The sequence below is a fragment of the Athene noctua genome, chromosome Z (genome assembly GCF_965140245.1).
Source record: "Athene noctua chromosome Z, bAthNoc1.hap1.1, whole genome shotgun sequence".
NCBI lineage: Eukaryota > Metazoa > Chordata > Aves > Strigiformes > Strigidae > Athene > Athene noctua.
In genome coordinates this window covers 84273086-84291018 of record NC_134077.1, presented here as the reverse complement: position 1 = coordinate 84291018, position 17933 = coordinate 84273086, and the positions used below count along the sequence as shown (strand labels likewise).

The 17933-nt window shown below is 39.6% G+C and overlaps 1 long non-coding RNA gene across 4 annotated transcripts in view; it reads right to left on the bottom strand.

Annotated features, from left to right (window-relative positions):
- The window catches only part of LOC141973343 (uncharacterized), a 99198-nt gene extending 93059 nt beyond the window's left edge, over positions 1-6139 (bottom strand). For 3 of the 4 annotated variants that reach the window (XR_012635509.1, XR_012635507.1, XR_012635508.1), the window contains exon 1: positions 5951-6139. This is a non-coding gene — a long non-coding RNA (uncharacterized LOC141973343). Of the gene's footprint in view, positions 1-2699; positions 3152-5950 lie in introns of those variants that run through there. The other variant, XR_012635510.1, reaches the window with a different exon arrangement.
- Between the last annotated feature and the right edge of the window lie 11794 nt (positions 6140-17933).

The window sequence follows — 17933 nt, the reverse complement described above, 5'->3', positions numbered from 1 at the left end:
GAGAAGTAATTTGTCCTAGCTTTTGCTACAGCAAACAAAAGCAGCAAGGAATAAGTGGCTGACAATGAAAAAGTGCAAATTAGTGTTAAAAGTGCTTTCAGGATAATGGCAGCTCTTCAGGAGCATGGGAAAGGACATACAGTGTTAAAGTTAGGGCAGTGTTTTGGTGTGATTGTTGTTGTTTGGACAACCTGCTGCTTTGCAGTAAGCAAGTGGCACTGAAGTAAAGTTAATTTTAAAACAAGGTGAGATTTGTAATTAAGATCACTCAGGTTAGGTAAATTGCTTCTATCCCATTGAGTATGCTGGAGTATTGTCAGCAGACAGAACTGTCTCAAGCTCTTCTGTTTCCCACTGCAATGAGGACTTTATGCAGACATTTTCTACTGTCTGCCTCAGGTTTTGGATTTTTATAAAGTTAAAAAAACAAACTGCAACTGAATCGAAACTTCTGGATTGCACAGAGCTTCTAAGAAAGCTCTGGGGGATTATGGCTTCCTTATTATTTTGACACAGAACCATACCTCAGAGCAGCTTCTTTAAAAAGTAGTCTAAAGTTTGCTCAAAAAGTAGCAAATGTTTTGATTAAACCAGTCTGAGCTTGAAACCGAAGTATAAACTCAAGAAGTATATGTAGTTTCAGATCTCATATAAACATTTCAAATGGATTTTTAATTGAGCTCTCTTTATTCCCTCTCACTTACTTGAAAAACAGATTATTACATATTCTAGAAAACTTTAAAGAATTGGTTACTCAGGGTGTTCACAGCCATCCTTTCAAAGCTTAATATGACACATGCATGTTTGTGTTCACATGTATACATGTCATTTACATGTCCGTAGTAAAGATTTGCTTCTGGTGTTTTCTTTTTTGTCTCTGGGACAAAGAATAACATTAAAATGATTGCTCCCCCACCATCACCTTCTGTAAAAGGAAAAGGATTCGATTTCAGTGCCTGGTACATGAGGGCCTTGGAGAGTTCTGCTGTGATAGTTTGTGAGTTGAGTTTATTTGGTCATATATTACCTCTGTTTGATATTTACGTGCTGCTGTACTGTGGGAGAAATTAATCACACTGCCTTTATCAGAGATAAGCTAATCCAACCAAAGTCAATGGTTTAGTAGGCACAGAGTTTCAGAGGACAGCAGTAAATTATAACTGGTTTTGATTAAGAGGTAATTAGCTAAACCTGTTTACCTTAACCTTTGCTGCAACTATTGTTTTTACTAGAGAAGAGTGTCATTAGATTGTGTCTGGGATACAAGTTACGGAGCGTACACCACTTTTCACTGTCCAATTTTCATCTGTTATTCAAGGAAGAGGTAGAAAGGTCAGGATCAGATTGCTATTGTACAATTCTCCTGAGATGAGAGCAGAAAGTTTCCTTGACAGAGACAAAATAAGCCATGAAGAACAGTAGTTTATTTTTCAGTAGGATGGAGGGGGAGTCAAAAGAACACATGTCTACAGCCCTAGACAGATTTTTGCAATAATTCAACTGTCTCAGTAGATTTGAGAGTCATTTGAACTCATTGAGCATTTTACAGAAACAGGGAACAGTAATACCAATTCGCTGCAGACTGCAAAATAGTGCAGTTAAGAAAAGAAGTCGGTGAATATTTTTTCAACTGTACTGCATTTTCATAAATTATTTTAAAATTTATTCATGCAAGAAAATTAAAAGAACCCTAGGAAGCCAACTCTTAAATTGCTTTATAGTCATTACATTGACCAGTTTCTTAGTTAAATAAGGGCTTAGATCAGTGTGCCCTCTGGCTTATTGATAGCATTCAGCCAAATTGTGAGCACATTTGAGAACAGTGTGGGTTTCTGTTTCTTGCTTGAGGGACCTTCAGCTTCATAACAGATGACAGATAAGTAGATGCCCAAGTAAACACGGTTGCTGAAGGACAAGAGATAAGTTTGTTTTACGGTTTTATGACTAAATGCATATAGATTGAATTCCCTAGTTTTAATTCCTAGAACTGTTTGAAATGAATACCCACCTGTACACCACACATAATAGGTTTTACCTAGCTTGAAATGTAAGTATGGCAATTTCACTGCCCATTCCTGCATCTTTAGCTACAGTTTTCTCCCATGAGTTCCCATTACATCCCAGGAAAATAGAGGAGCTTTCAGGCAAGTCCACAAGGTCTTGCTTCAGCCAAGATGTTTCTGAGTGAGGAGAGACAGTTTCAAAGCTTTAAGGCATTACCTACTCAGCAACTTTTTTTCTTTTTTTTTCTTTTTTTTTCTTTTTTTTTTTTGCTTACACCAACAGGGCTCATTCTCAAAGATTTAGAGGCTATATTACAAGAAAGGCAGTTTGTCAGGCAGTTAAGACATTTAACGGGGGCCAAAAAAAAAAAAAAGCATCAGTTATATATATGCCCATATATAAAATATAGTCATACATAATAAAGATTATAATTTTACTGCATTTTTCTACCTGAGAACACAGGTTATTGCTTATCTTTGTTTTAGCCTGTCTGTCTAAGAAGAAAGACCTGTACAGTGTAGCCTTATTCTTACACAGAAGAATATCACATATTTTTTCAGCTGAAAATTAATGGGGAAATACCTTCTCCCATCTGTTTTCCTGAAATCTTATCAGTACCAGAGAGGAGAATTACTTGAAATATGATATACTCTTGAATAACAGAAATTTAAGTTACTGGTGCAGGAGTTACTTACCTGTGTTGTTCAGTCTTTGTGTGGGCTGGGGAAAACACTCCAGACCTCACATCTGCCAGTTTGTTCAGTTACTGATTATCCCATTGCACTGAATGAGCAAAGGTTTATATCCCTTGGCAGCATGGGCAGCCCAGATTATGTCTCCACTGGGTAATCTTTTAAGTGGCTAAAGCTGATCTTCCAGCTAGGTATGGGAATGTCAGTGCTTCAGGCCACAGGAAGAGGTTTATGGGCTAAAAATGGTGTATTAATGGCATATTGTTAAAGTTTCTTTGGAATAGGGAAATAAGTGCTCTGTCTTTTTCAATCTCCAGGGGTTTTGCCATATCACTAGTCAGATTTGCTCTTCAGTAGGGCCTTTGGATAGACAGAGTGGAAACCACTAGCTTTCCACTGGCAATTATATGTTTAATGTTTTTTTAATGGGTAGTCTGCTCCTGTAAATCGAAATAAGAGGCTATAAAGAGAGAGAGAAGGGGTGTGTGTGTGCACATGCACAAGTGTGCCTTCTGTGTAGACAGTAGCTTGATTTCCTCTCCACCTAGAAATGGCTAAAATTGACAAGAGTTTGGAGATCCGTTTTTAGCATTATAAAGGACCTCAGTTCAGCTCACAAAGTAATTTTTTCCTAGAGATAGGAATTTCACTTAACTTAGCAATTGTTTCTAACTTCAAATTTCAAAACGTTTTATTCTGAGTTTTCAAAAAGAGATAGAATTACACATGAGTCTCCTAAAAGTCAGGTAGATTGCTAATACCTCACAAGCACTCTGTTCTCCTAAGGAAGTGACATGAGTCACTTGATATGACAGCAGTTACTGAAACGCTGTGGTTACAGTGATTCCTGCCAGATAATACAGGCTTATTGTTTCCTTGCTGCAAGCTTTTGGAGAGAGGGATCGTCTTTTCATTCTTGGGTTGGAAAGCACCCAACTCAAAAGTGTTCTTGCTTAGGAACAGGACTTCTGGCCAGTACAGTTGCACAAATAAAAACAGTTAAATAGTTATAATTATATTGAAACTGACAAATAAAGATAAACAGTGACTATCTCTCTGGTGTTTCAGTTTGCTATGACCTGACATAAATAAATAACAGATATAGGTGCAAAGATAAAACTACTCTTTCCCAACACAAAAGATTAAACAAAATGCTGGTCCCGATACTTTTCTTTTTCATGAAGCAAAACAATTAATTATGACATCCATTGTGTTTAGATAAAATTGTGTGTTTCTATAAATGCTCTTCTAAGTCCTGACTTCTTTAGTAGAACAGAACAGAACACCACCTCAGTATGACAATGTCAATAAAGTCCACTAAAAACAGTCAAAACTTTATATTCTTCTCCCACCATAAACATAAATATTTAGAGTCTGGAGGGTAGATATTCTCAGTTAGAAAAAGTAAGGGTTTAAATGTTTTTTAAAATAAAATTTAATAAATTACCTTAAGAATTTACAGTTAGTGTATTGACTCTATGGTTTTGATTGTTTTTTTTCTGATTTTTTAGACTATGTGTCTCAATAAAGGATCTTAGAATTTTTCACTCATTCTGAGAGAAAAATTCCTACCAGTTTCAGTAAGATAAAAATAACAAAGATTCGGTTATAACTACAGAAGATAGAAATAGACATTTTGGGTTCAGGCCTGTGTGTGTCTTTCCTTTTCATCTCCTATGCAGGCAACTGAGCATTCAGAGCACCAAAAATTTCCTATTATGTCAGCAAAGTATTATAAGATGACATATTTTGGCTGTTAATGAATGAGGTTTGTATTGGAAGCAGTAAGATATTTCATGTTGGTGCCCATCTTTTAAGGGTATTCACTTCCATTTTTTATTTAAGATTAATTATTCCTCACACTGGATGTGTAAAGTGCATTTGCTGTTGTTCAGGTCCTTTGAATATATGTCTTTACAGACTCATGCTGAAATTATTTCACAATTTCCCTTGCATCAGCAATTTTGTGCTGGGTTTCAGAATACTTGGATGCTTTTATTAAACCTCTTTTTTTTTTTTTTTTCTTTGTAACTCAGTCTTAGATCCTTTAAACAAGATTAGTCAAGGCTGAGTCTGTGCCACTGGCTTTTATTACCCATTCATGGGTATGTCTGGTTGCAGATTTGGTTTTCATATACATTTGCACTGCTGTTTTCCACCCAGGATTAGGAAGTCATGAGCTTTACATCTTCTCTTTTGTCTCCAGTTTGTATGTACCATGTTAACAATAAGCCTCAGTTTATAATTGCCACTGAATTACAATCTTCAGCAGCATGACAACACAATTGGCATTGTTTATGGGACACCATTAGAAAATAAATTCTTATATCAAGATACATCACCAAATGCATTCTTTCTGTCACTATTACTAGATTAGGGACTTCCACATTTTAAAGAACATAAGGATCTCAAAAAAAAAAACAGAACCCAGAACAAAAAACTACAGGACAATCAATACTCAGAATAGGGCAATTTAATTTTAAAGCATTTGTATTAACCTCTGGCCAAAAGGATTGTGATATTTTACACACAAAAATTCAGGCACATAAATGTGTGAGAAACCATTGTGTTACTCTGGCAAGGCAAAACTTATCTCCTTTGTATGTTCACCAGTTAAGGACCCTTACATCAAGGAAAATCAGTACTCTCACTGCAGAAAAATAAGAGGGTGATGTTGAGCAAAGAAAAGTCATACTGGGTTGTAGACTTCCACGCAGACACACCTGAAGCTTTCACATGCCATGGGTATGGCAGACAAGGTAGATTACTGGTTACACTCTCTTCAGCCCAAATCTCCAGCTTGGTGTACTCCCTACCTGAGGTCCTGGTGACCTGCTATCACAACTAATTGTGCTGGCGGTTGCTCCAAGGTTGGGACAAGGTTGGTCCTGGGACACCATAGGAGGATGCCCACTGAATCTGGGCAGAGTCTGAAAACGTTTTTTGAGTCTGTGATGGCTGTGCCGGGTCTCAGAGAAGCCGTCTCAGTGACTCATGTGAATGCTATGGGAGAACAAGACGAGTTGTCAACTGGAATTGCTTCCTGAAATAATAACTACTTTAGGAATACAAGGCATTAAGAGACATTCTGATTGCTCTTTTGTCTTCCTGCCTTCCTGTTCAGCCTGACACTGCTGTCAATATCCTATTTGCTATGGCAACTGTCATGCTAAATTGCGTGTCTCCATGCATTTAGTTTCTGAGGGTAAGTGTCATCCCACCCAGTTTAAGCCACTGAAAATTCACAGGCTTACCTAAACCAGCAGGCTCTTGTCCCTCTGTGGCTACAGGGAAGAGGCATCCACTTCTCACGACTGATTCATCCTGTCCTAAGCCAGGGCTCTAGGATGGGTGTGATAAATCACCTCCTGGAGTTGCCTGTTTCTCTTCACAGGGTGTGCAAGGAGCTTAGAGGAGCATGGAGACAAGACACCCCGGTCTCAGCTGCTGCAGCTCAGCTATATGATCTCCCCTTGCATGCTAGCAATGCCATATGGGAAGCTTAAGGAAAGGGGATGAACCAGTGCACATGCTTAAGAACTCAGGGAGAAGTATTTTGCCTCCTCATCCCCAGAAATGTCCTTGCAAATGCAGTGGGGGTGAAGGTAACTGCCCTAGGCTCCATATGCATGCAAGGAAAGGTCAAACTGATTTTCTATTGTGGGATCCTAATTAGACACCCTCTCTTAGTGTGCCCCTGCCTATCCCCTCCATATCCTCCTCCCACAGCCATTGCCCACTGCATGGCACGTGTTAGCTGCTACCCAGCCTCACCCCACAGCAGACCTCTCAGCCAGGGAATTCAGGCCAGCAAACTGGATACAGCCCATCCTGGCTGATGCTGATTATTCCCTCCTACTGTCCAAACCTGGACAATCACTTATTATATTTTGCAATGGTCTGCTCTTGAAAATCACAATATTTTGCAGCAGTGCACTACACAAACTTCAAAAAATCACTCAGCAAGCATAAAAGGATGTTTAAAAACTTCTCATTTGCTAGCAAAGGGAGAGTGCAATTAATCCAAGACTTGTCAGACTGAAGATTAGTTTTATGCTTGGTTTGAAGACAGCTTGTTCACTGACTGGACTTTCTGGACTACTTTAAACAAATATGTTTTGCAATATTTCCCACTGTCTTTCCTAGATGGAGAATTCAGAAATAACAATAATAATTAAAAAAGACACATTTTAATTAGTTTGACACATAGTGATTGGATCCAGGCTAAAACTTTGCCCAGGATTTGTACACAGACATATTGTGTAAATGGAGTGAAGTTCAGACTAGGTATTTACGTCCCTGAGTTTCAGAGGTGTAAGTCAGACTTCTTCTCTGATTTTAATTAAATTGCCATGAGAAATTTCAGGGAGGGGGTTGGGAGACACTATTTAAAGAGCTGTTTTAATCTGGGTTTCCAAGGCATTCTCTATCCTAGCTTAGTCTCATGCAGAGATAAAACCACTGAATTGCTAAATACAAATATTTGTGGGCTTTCAAGATTCTTTGCTTCTTACCCTAAACCTAACAGGAGAGAAAGCTCAGCAATGAGTTTGCAAGATTTTCTTTATCATTTTTTTTTTACCCCCAAAAATGTAAAGACTCATCTTCAAGCATCTACCCACAGCTAACGTTTCTGAAAACCGGATCTGAGTGAGTCACCCAGAAAAATTACTCCTAATGCCAAAATTAGGTAGCTGAGTTCCACAACACCCGCGTTCCCTAACCCAAATTTATTTCCCTTCAGCCCATTTCCCACCGTGTCCCTCCACATTCCTCTGAGCCACCGATGTGCTCACTGCAGCTGCATGAGAACATCCCCTCCTATGGGAAATATTCATGCCTCTAGGAATCACCATAGCAGATCTTCTGTCTCCTTCACCCTGTCCCAACATAATGAGAAGAAAGAAAAGCAATCATTCACAGATCATTGTTGCCCATGGACATTCTTACTCCTCATGAGAGCCCCAGTGGTCAGCAAACAGCTGGATGTAAGTGAGAACAGCTCTGGGGAGCTTTGACTTTCATCCAAGACTGGGTTTGTCCCTGCCTTGCCAAAGGGAAAACATAGGCGTGGTTTAAAGCACAACTCAGCTGGGCTCACAAGTTGGCCAACGGTTCCATTGGGGTTACATGGGGGGAGCAAAGAGTCTAAACCAGGGTGTTTGCAGGTTTTTCTGCTCCAAAGCTCCTCATGGTGTAACTGGAGCAAAAGCAAGGAACAGATACCACTTCCTACACACCAATTAGCGGTGACCTCCCTGTTGTAATGCATACAGCCTTCTCACCACACAAAAAGGCAGTTGCTTGAGGGGCCTGTTAAATTTATCCATTCTCATGACATTCTGCAGCTTTTTACAAAACTCAGTCTGCAGACACTAAAATAAAGGACATTTAAATTCCTCCCTATACTACTTGTTGGCTCCACTAGCAATGTCAGCTGACCATACATTGACACTCAAGTCTGTGCCACAGTCAGTTTTGTTGTGGTTTTTGTCCACTAACGATGATTTAGTGAGACCGTGTGGCACCATGGGGGGCTGGCACCAGGAAAAAGGCACACTGGGAGGGTGTTGGCCCATTGAATTTCTGTACATGTCCAGTGCACAAGGAAAGTGATACATGTAAAAATAATTTCATAATTATAAAATACATGGAAATCAAACAGGTTCCTTCAGTGTCATCCTTTGGGTCTGGTTGCCACCTCCCATCTCTCAGAACACCTCACTGCTCTTTGTTCAGAGGAGGTTCACATCTTTGACAGTGCTACACCCACTTCATAAAATCCTGTTCCCCATTGCCTGTTACAGCTCTCTTATTTTCCTGACAGCATCTCCCAGTGTAGATCCAGCTGCCAACTTAAATTCCATAAAAATTAACTTTGATCTTTTCCTCTCCAACCTTCCCATCAGCTCAATTTCTTCCATCTTTGTGGGTGATTCCTCTACCTTATCATCAAATGCTCAAGCTCATAGCCTAAGCACACTCTGCAGGTCATGCCCATTGTCTGTCACCTCCAGTTTCAGAACATTAGAAGATTTTTTTTCCTTCCTACCTAGGTATGATTTAAAACTGTACCATCCTGGGGAATGTCTACACAGAGGGGTAGTGTTAGACAAGCATTGACTCTTCAAAGCAGATGAGAGCAAGCCACCTGTAGCCTGAAATCCATGCAATGACATTAAAGAGATGCTATGCTGAAGCTAACATGGCATCCTGAGAGACCTGGAAAATACATGTTCGCTCCTGCCCTGAGCCTTATTACAGCTTTTCCTCTGGCCTTGACACCAGTTGCATTGCTGTAACACTACTCACCTCCACTCAAAATATTTCTGCTGGTAATCCTGGCATGGTCCTCCAGCCACAGCGTCCTCCTCCTCTTCATCAGGGGTGAATGCCTAATCATGCCTGCTGCCTTGTCACACAAAACACATAAAGGAGTCATTGAAATTGTAAGTCAGTCCCACCATGCTCAGAAGAAAATATGGGGACAACTTGGAAAGCATGAAATTAATCATCAGTTTTACAGCCACCTTCTCACTGCTTGCAACCATGGAGAATTCAGGCTCATTCACTAAAGTGTGCCAGACAGAAGACTTTGCAGCAGATTGCTGGTTCAGGGTTTTGCTACCTAAAAGTAAGGTTTTGATTAATTCATGAAGGAAATTTTAACATTTTTTTCAAGACTATTAACCATAACACCAAAGTGCGCATGTAACATACAAGCAACCAGTCTGACCCACTAAAAATTTGTTAAACTGTAGTTTCTTAGTCTTCATAAGTTAAACAGTTCACTAGACCATCTCAGTAACCAGCATAGGAATTAAAAGCAATGGAAAGTTTCAGTAGCCCCTTCATTTCCTTTTTGAAGGATCAATGCCAGCTGCTTTATTTGCTTATGAAGAGCTCCCACGTCTCTCAAAATTGTTAAGAAGAGTTTCTTTTTCCTACTCCCATCTCCCTTCCTTTCCTAGCAAGCACGTGCTCACACCAGGCTAAGCAAGGAGCTATCACTGGATCTGTGTTGCAGTATCAAGTTGCAGTGAGTTTGCAGCTTGGCCGCAAGCTCAAGCTGGAACCAGATGACTTACTTCACTACAGTTTCTCATGACATCTTGGTAATTAATGTCCCAGATCTCACTCCATCTCCTCTCTGAGGAGAGCAGCTCTTATTTAATTGCCTCATAATGTATACTCAAAATGAATACTTGCCTAATTGTCCCTAGACAGATGTTTGGATGAAAGCCTGTGAGAAAGCATATAGGCTGTAACACTGAATAAAGGCCCACAAAGAACAATAAAGCAAAAACTTATAACTCTTTGTTGCTCTCTAATGCTATCAAAACAATAAATTTATTTTTAAGATACTCGAGTAACAAATTCAGAATAAAATGTTGCTATATGTTCTGTTTCCTCACCCCTTCAGCTGTACAGAATAAGATCTTGAGGCAGATTTCTTTAATGCAACAGTTTAAACAGGAAAAGATAAATTCTCAAAGCACAGTGTGAGCTGAGCTGTGCTACTGCAGTTCGTGGGACAACATTGCCATTTAAAGTTTTCAGTAAGACAGTTAACAAGCAAAAGTCCTAAGTGAGGTGAGTTACTAGAAATTTGATACCTATCAACAGTGGTACTTTACCAATAACCTGCAGCCATTGTGCCACCAGTGTGGCCACAATGTGCAAATAAAGAATACATCTGTGGAAATCACAGTGTAAATGAAAACCTTTTGAACACTAAAGGTTACATTCAATTACCCAATACTCAGTAGGATTCAAAATTATTCAAAAGTGTATCTGACATCACTGGTTCTAAACATTCGTCTGGCTCAAAGATTCGAGATCTTCCTCCAATCAATAGGTGCATTTGTTCAGTCTGGTAGTGTTGTTTCCATCATGTCTGTGCTACAAAGGGTCTTTCTGGACGGACTTCCCTCTCTGCCTTTAAGACAGGAACTTATGTCCTTAAGATGTCAACTGTATGCAAAACATGGACCCAAGTTCATATAATCACTGTGAGAATTTTGCAGTTGCAAGAAAAAACTTTTGTTAAAACTCCTTATCTAAAATAAAGGATCAGGCTAAAGACCATGATTAACCATTGACTGGTTTTAGCCAAGTAAGAAAAAGTCTCATTTTCGTTTCAATACTTTGAATACTTTTTTCCTAATAGATCACCTGATTTTTTCTTAAATACTTGCTTGCTTACTTTTTCTGGGGAGAGGGAATTACATTAAATACCGATAAAACTGCTGTTTAAGCTAAAACAAATTTTGATTTTTCCATTTCACTTGAAATATTCAAATATATGCAGGCCAACTCAACCCCCCCTAAAATAAAAATTGTGTTTGCAGCTTCTCAGCCCATCTGCAGAGATGAAAGTCAACCATCCTTCACAGCAAAACCCAGCCTGAACTGTAGTCCCATCTCACAGTCACGTGTCATATTGAGAGTTCAGGACACACACAGAATAGTAAGACTGCCCTAGCTGATGCCCTCAAATCGTTAGATAGATGGTGCAGTTCAGCACAGTAGATGCTGAATCATAGAAATTCTGATTCTGATTTCAGCTGTCTGCACACTCGTAGACTTTACTGAAGGCAAGGCACGACACGCCCAAATTGCCACAGGGTAGCAACTTTGGGTGCTGCTACGGTGCAGAAATCAGACTCTCTTAAACTGAATTCATTACAAATGTCTCATAATACTCTATATTGCAGCAGGTTTGTTGGCTTTTTTTCTTTTTAAACTGCATGAAAATCTTATGAATTCCCATATCATACAGTTGAAATAAATCTGCTAAAAGGTAAGGTTTTTTAAATGTGTCCTTGGTAACTTTTCAAGGAATAAACTCTGTGCATAATATTTAACAAGAAAACAAAACTACTTGGCCAAGCACTCTTTTAAAAATGGAGTAAAACTCATAAATTAAAAGATTTGTTGGTAATTCAAATGGCAGAAATATTATCCTGTCTGCAGTCTGTTATGAGATATTACATATGTTCTGCTGGGAGTCCAACAAATTTAAAGAACAGAGTGTGTAACTTCATTTACTTCAAAATGCAGTTCATGTGGAGTACACATATAATATGCACTTATTGTGATGTTAAATGCTAGAAATGAGCTGTTGTTGTAACTTGGAAAGGTATGAGGGTCTTCTCCCCCACATCAAAATAATGACGATTTTGCAAACATTTCTATTGTAGTTGCTTCTACATATGCTGGGATCTCACAAGAAAATCCCAACCATTCCCTCAACAGGTAATTCAAAACAATATGTGAATATCTAAGCCTTACTTCCTAAATATTAACACCCTAATGTGAACAAAAAAATGTTGAGTAACATGGACAGAAGAACACAGATGTTTTTATTTCTGGATATGGAAGATATATTTAACTGTGACTCCACAACATTTGTCTGTCTCTATACAACCTTTATCCCAGCATCAGAGCACAACTTATCAAAAAATTACTAGAAGAAATTAGCATGACCGTTGAAGAGATCCTTCCAGGTCAAACCAGCCTAGACATTCTTTCTTTTATGTCTGGAACAGTATAGTTTTAGATTTCTCTTAGAAAAGTCAATTCTCTAAAGGAATTTCCAAAAGGAAAAATTATTTTGCATTGTAAAGCACTAGAACAGCATGGAGTGAAAAAAGTTCAGATCCCTATATTCATAGTTTCTCAGTGAAGATATTGTTATCGGTCATTACAGAAAACAAAACAAAGCCTTACAAAAAGATTAAAATTAAAATATAGTGAGGAAACCTTGAGTCTGCTGAAATGCACGGAAAGTTGAAGATAATGTGCCAGAATGCTACCTTAGATCATCATAAAGACACATTAAATTTTGTCATTCCCTGAACAGTGATTATGATTTTGGGTTTGATTGCATTAAAATTTAGTATGAAATTTTCAATTTTTCAGGAAAAACAGGGGAATCTTATTCCAAGTCAGCTGTCAACTTTTTAAGAAACGAGAAAATTGACTTTAATCTCTTAACAAGCAAGAGCAATTATAGATTTGTGTACATTGGAAAAACACAGTTGCATGGTAAATTGCTACAAGCACGCTAACCTTGCCAATGAGGAAATAAAAACGTTTTCTGTGATAAAGAAGAAAGATTTTGCAAAGCTGCTGGCTTTTGGTCTACATCAGAGCTGTTTCTTGGTGTGCCATACTGCTGTGTCTTTTCACAGAGGGAGAGGTGTTGGAGAGGTGTGTGTCCTGGTTTGTGTGTGTGGTAGGGGGTTTGGTAGCAGACAAGGGGGCTACAGTGGTGGGCCCTGTGTTAAACTTCTCGAAGGTCTCCTGGCTCCAAGTTGGAGCCACCTTTGCATGAAGGCTGAAACACTTAGTGATGGTGGCTGCAGCTCTGTTGTGCAGGTTCACACAGAATCCCACAGAATTATACAGAATCGTCTAGGTTGGAAAAGACCTTGAAGATCATCCAGTCCAACCATTAACCCAACACTGACAGTTCCCAACTACACCAGATCCCTCAGTGCTGTGTTGACCCGACTCTTAAACCCCTCCAGGGATGGGGACTCCACCACCTCCCTGGGCAGCCCATTCCAGCTCCCAACCACCCCTTCTGGAAAGAAATGCTTCCTAATATCTAGTCTAAACGTTCCCTGGTGCAACGTGAGGCCATTCCCTCATGTTCTATCGCTTGTTACTTGGTTAAAGAGGCTCATCCCCCCTCTCTGCACCCTCCTTTCAGGCAGCTGTAGAGGGCGATGAGGTCTCCCCTCAGCCTCCTCTTCTCCAGACTAAACCCCCCCAGTTCCCTCAGCCGTTCCTCGTACGACCTGTGCTCCAGACCATAATGTATTTAAGAAGAGGAAACTGGGGGGAGTTGAGGGATTTTTGAGGAGAACATCTTTGTGAACACGGAGGCCAGTGAAAGGAAGGAGGAGGGAGGGAGTTGTGCTGGAGCTCCCGTAGCAAGATAGCAGGGCCCTGCTCTACCACCCATGGAGGTCACTGGAGGGGAGCCGATGCTAATTTACGGGCTGTGAGGGGCCCCATGTGGAGCAGGCAGCTGCGCCCAAAGAAGGCCAAGACCCTTTGGGAAGAAGCCCCCACCGTTGTAGTTCATCGCTGGCAGGACTGCAACACGTGGAGGTGACCCCCACGCCCATGGGAGTGACTCGTGTCGGAGATGGTTTGTGGAGAGCTGTGTCCTGTGAGAGAGGGACTGCCCTGGAACAGGGGAGCAATGGCAGAACTTCTGCCCGAGGTGGAAGAAGCAGCAGGACTGACTGCACCCCCCATTCCCTGCCTTCTGCACCACCGGACAGAGGAGGTAGAGATATCGGGAGCAAAGCTGAGCCTGGGAAGAAGGAAGGGGTGGGGGAAGCTGTTTTCAGGATGTGGTAATGCTTCTCACTGTCCCACTGTGTCTGTAAAGTGGTGTTGTTGTTGGTATTAAATGTTATGTTCTTTTTTTCTTCCACTAGCAAGTCTGTCATGTGCCATGATAGATGAGGTCATCCCTCCCTGTCCTTTCCTTGATTACCTGGGCCTTTTGCTTTGTCTTCCCCTTCTCAGTGCTGGGGGGGAAAGGGGGGAGTGAGCAGCTGCAAAATTCTCAGTTGCCCTCTGAGCTCAAACTACGACAGTGTATTATTTTTTTAATTAGTTGCCTGGAAGCAGATTATTTGGATAATCTGACCTATCTAAACTGTGTTTTAGACTTTAATTCAGATTTATCCATTCTGAAGTTATCTAAAATAACTTAGACAATTAAATTAACAGCTTTTAATTTAAAAGACAGTTTAGATATGCTGGTCATTTTCTATTTCTCTCTCTCCTGAAGCATGTAGGTCCTGCCAGCTTTCTTTACCACACTAAGAGTTCCTTCTGTCTTTTATTTGATATATGTTGATGAAACTGGTTAGCTGTTAGGGATGTAGTTGAGGAGTTCTGGACTCAGACCACCAAATAAATCAGGAGAAATTCCACTGCTGCTATTTGAGATGCACCTCCAGTAGAAAACCAGCAAGACAGTCCAGGAGTTGGGGGACTTCTGTAATATATCACAAGGTAAAATAAATGCAACTGGATCCTGAAGCAGTTTCAGCTCTCTGAAGAGGGTGGAACTGGAGACATTAAAGTTGCCGTTCTGGCACCATTTCTCTGTTAAACTAAACTATTTACAGTGCACAGTAGTAAGCTGCAGACAGTACAGATCCCTAAAGATCTTTCTTAAAATAAAACTCCATACCAAACACAAATCATTTGTTTCACAACACACATGCTCCAATACAATTTAATCTGGAACATTCCACAACTTTTGCTTCATTTTCCACTTTAAAACATTCCATTTGGAAATTCTTGAAGTCTTTCCCTGCTTCCTTCCTCATTCAGCTCCGATTTTCATGCACGGTTGAGGAAGCCCATCTTTTGCCAGTAATCCATACGTTCTGTCAAAAGCAGATGCTTTCTGACCCTGGTGTGCAGAGCCTTTGCAACTAGCCTTTCTATGGGCCACCACAACCAACCAGGCTTTCTACAAGCCATCAACATACTACAAAACACGCGCACTGGTTCCCTTTCAGAAACGATGGGGTTTTCATCGTTACACCGCTTTGAATTAAGTCTACCCGAAACAACTCTACCTGTCCCCACACTACATAGTTAGTATTTCATTGGGAAAACAATCTGTCCTCTTCTCGCTTTGAAAAGGTTTATGATGTTATATACCACAGCTTTCTGATGGACCCCAATATTGATGGCATAAAGCAAAGAAATACTGTGACTAAAATTATCTTATTTTTTCTATGGAATAAGCATTTAGTGTTTCAATAGATAATTTTTCACAGGAAATACCAGGCAAGGTCTAGGGATAACTGTGAGAGAAGTAGATGCTATGCTGCAAATTCACTGTATTTGGCAGTAAAGAGCTCTTCAAGAACATCTTTGAAGAAGGAACTCAAGAATGGCAGAAAGAGTCAGAAGAAGAGAAAAAACAGTAATAGAGGCAAAATTGTTTCAATTTGTTGAGATGAGAGAACAGCATGAAGAATTTCAGAGGATTTGAAAAAGCTACAGCTATACATCAACCTGGCAGATGAAAGACACGCAAAACAATACGTATTGCAAGAAATAATGTCTTCTACAGTAAGAAAACCATTCATAAAAAATTCTGGTGGCACTATGGAGAGATCTGTGCAAGTATCTTTTGAAATGTGCAGGGACAGATGTGGGTTTTTAAGGATATATAAAGCATATGTGCATAAAATAATACCAAAGGGATTATGGAGTCACTCAGTAAATCAGTGGGGTACTCGTCTACAACTCTGGCTACTGTAAAAGACATCCTGTAACAATAGAAGGGTCTCAAAAGAATGGCATAGCAACATGAAAAAGCTTCCATAAGAAAAGAAACTAGAAATGTCTGGCATGTTTATTTCACAGAGGACACTCAGAAAAAGAGAAATGACAGACACATTTTAATACTACAGTGACTGAGAAAGTCATTGCTTTGTGATTCCTCAGAATAATTATAAAAACAAGACACTATTCAACAACCTGACAGCAACCAATTAAAGGCTAGAATACATTATTTTATACAAGATAATAATAAAGCTGTGAAATTTATTGTCACAGGGTAGCATTGCAGCCCAAAACATACCACAGGTCCAAAACGCCTAAGACTTCCTATAAATAATATAATCACCTCAGCTGATATACAAAGAAGTTAAGCCACCATCTCCATGAAGTTTCTACATCATAAGCAGCTTGAGCTGACTGAAGGAAAGATGCCATTACTGAAATTTCTTGCTGTTCTTTTGAATCACATGGTAGTGACCACTGCCAGCAGCAGCAGCGGCGACGTACAAGCTGCCACCACCCCACTGATTTGTGCTCGATGACACAGATGAACTCATGATGTTACTCCTACAAAGCTGCTAATTGACTTCTCAGAACATTTCCCATGTCCTCACTTTTAGAAGAGATATGGTCAACGGGTACCATGCGAGACCATCCAGCAAAGGGAGGTCCACAGCATCTTTCTTCAGCTCTGCCCGGCTGCAGCCATCAGCTCCCACCAGAGCCCACACCAGCCACACTATGGACACAGCTCAGGGCAACCACTGCCACGCTGTCCACATCCTTACTCCTGAAGCTAAAAACCATCGCTCTAAATCAGAACCACTTACATTTTTAATTGGGCACGCAGCTAATTGTGTATCCCTACATGAAGAATATAAGCACTTAAGGTTAGATAGATGGTTAAGAACACAGCTGAACTCAGGTCTTCTTCATTATAATCTTCCAGGCAAAATACTGTATTTTTATTACACTTTAGAATAAATATGCTAGTGAAAACATCTGCCTTCTGAGTTAGAGTTAAAAGATAATAAGTATTGATACTCTATGTTCACCACAGCCAAATGAATATTTTATAATGAGTGCTATGAGGGAAAGGAATTTCGGTAATAAAATTGTTAAATTAATCAATTTATCCTTATTTTATGTATATGAATTTGAAACCGCCCAGATCTTAAGATCTACAATTATATAATAAATTAAAATTAATCTTTTTTTTTTTTTTTTTTTTAAATATTGAAGATTGTTTGCAAGCATTCTTTTTGACTCTGTGGAAAAACAGTACCAAAATCTGAGCAAAATTTGTTTTACTTGACATGCATATCTCCTGATATTACATGTGTTTACTAGTGAAAAAAATATTTTAAATGTATATTCCAGCAATTTCGCCCTAGAAAACTCTTCTTTATACTTTCAAATGTTACTTTACATGAACATTCTCATAAACTGATTTCAAATTCACTGATTTGGCATGATTACTTGCTAACGTATTTATTTAGCAGAAAAGTTGAGCAAAAGGGTACAACATATTCTCAAAGAAAATTCATTTTCCACTAAAGCAAATATGCCAGAGAAAATGTTGCAGTATTCACCCACGTGATAATGAGCTGTCGCCAAAACTGTATAATTGCACTAAGTCTTGTCCAACTGACCTCCCATTGGGAAATGCATCTTTCCATACTAATGAAGTTCAACACAAAGTGTAACTTAGGCATTTGCATGTTAATGGAGCTTTGTACATGAGACTGTTTATTCAGCATGCGAGAAATACTGAAAAGAAGGTGTTAACAGAAACCTTTAACCAGAATAAGACAGGGTTGATTAGGACATATGGAATGGGATCTGAGTAACAGGAGACATTAAAATTATCCCTGTTTATCCAGCTGTAGCAGGACAAGGAGG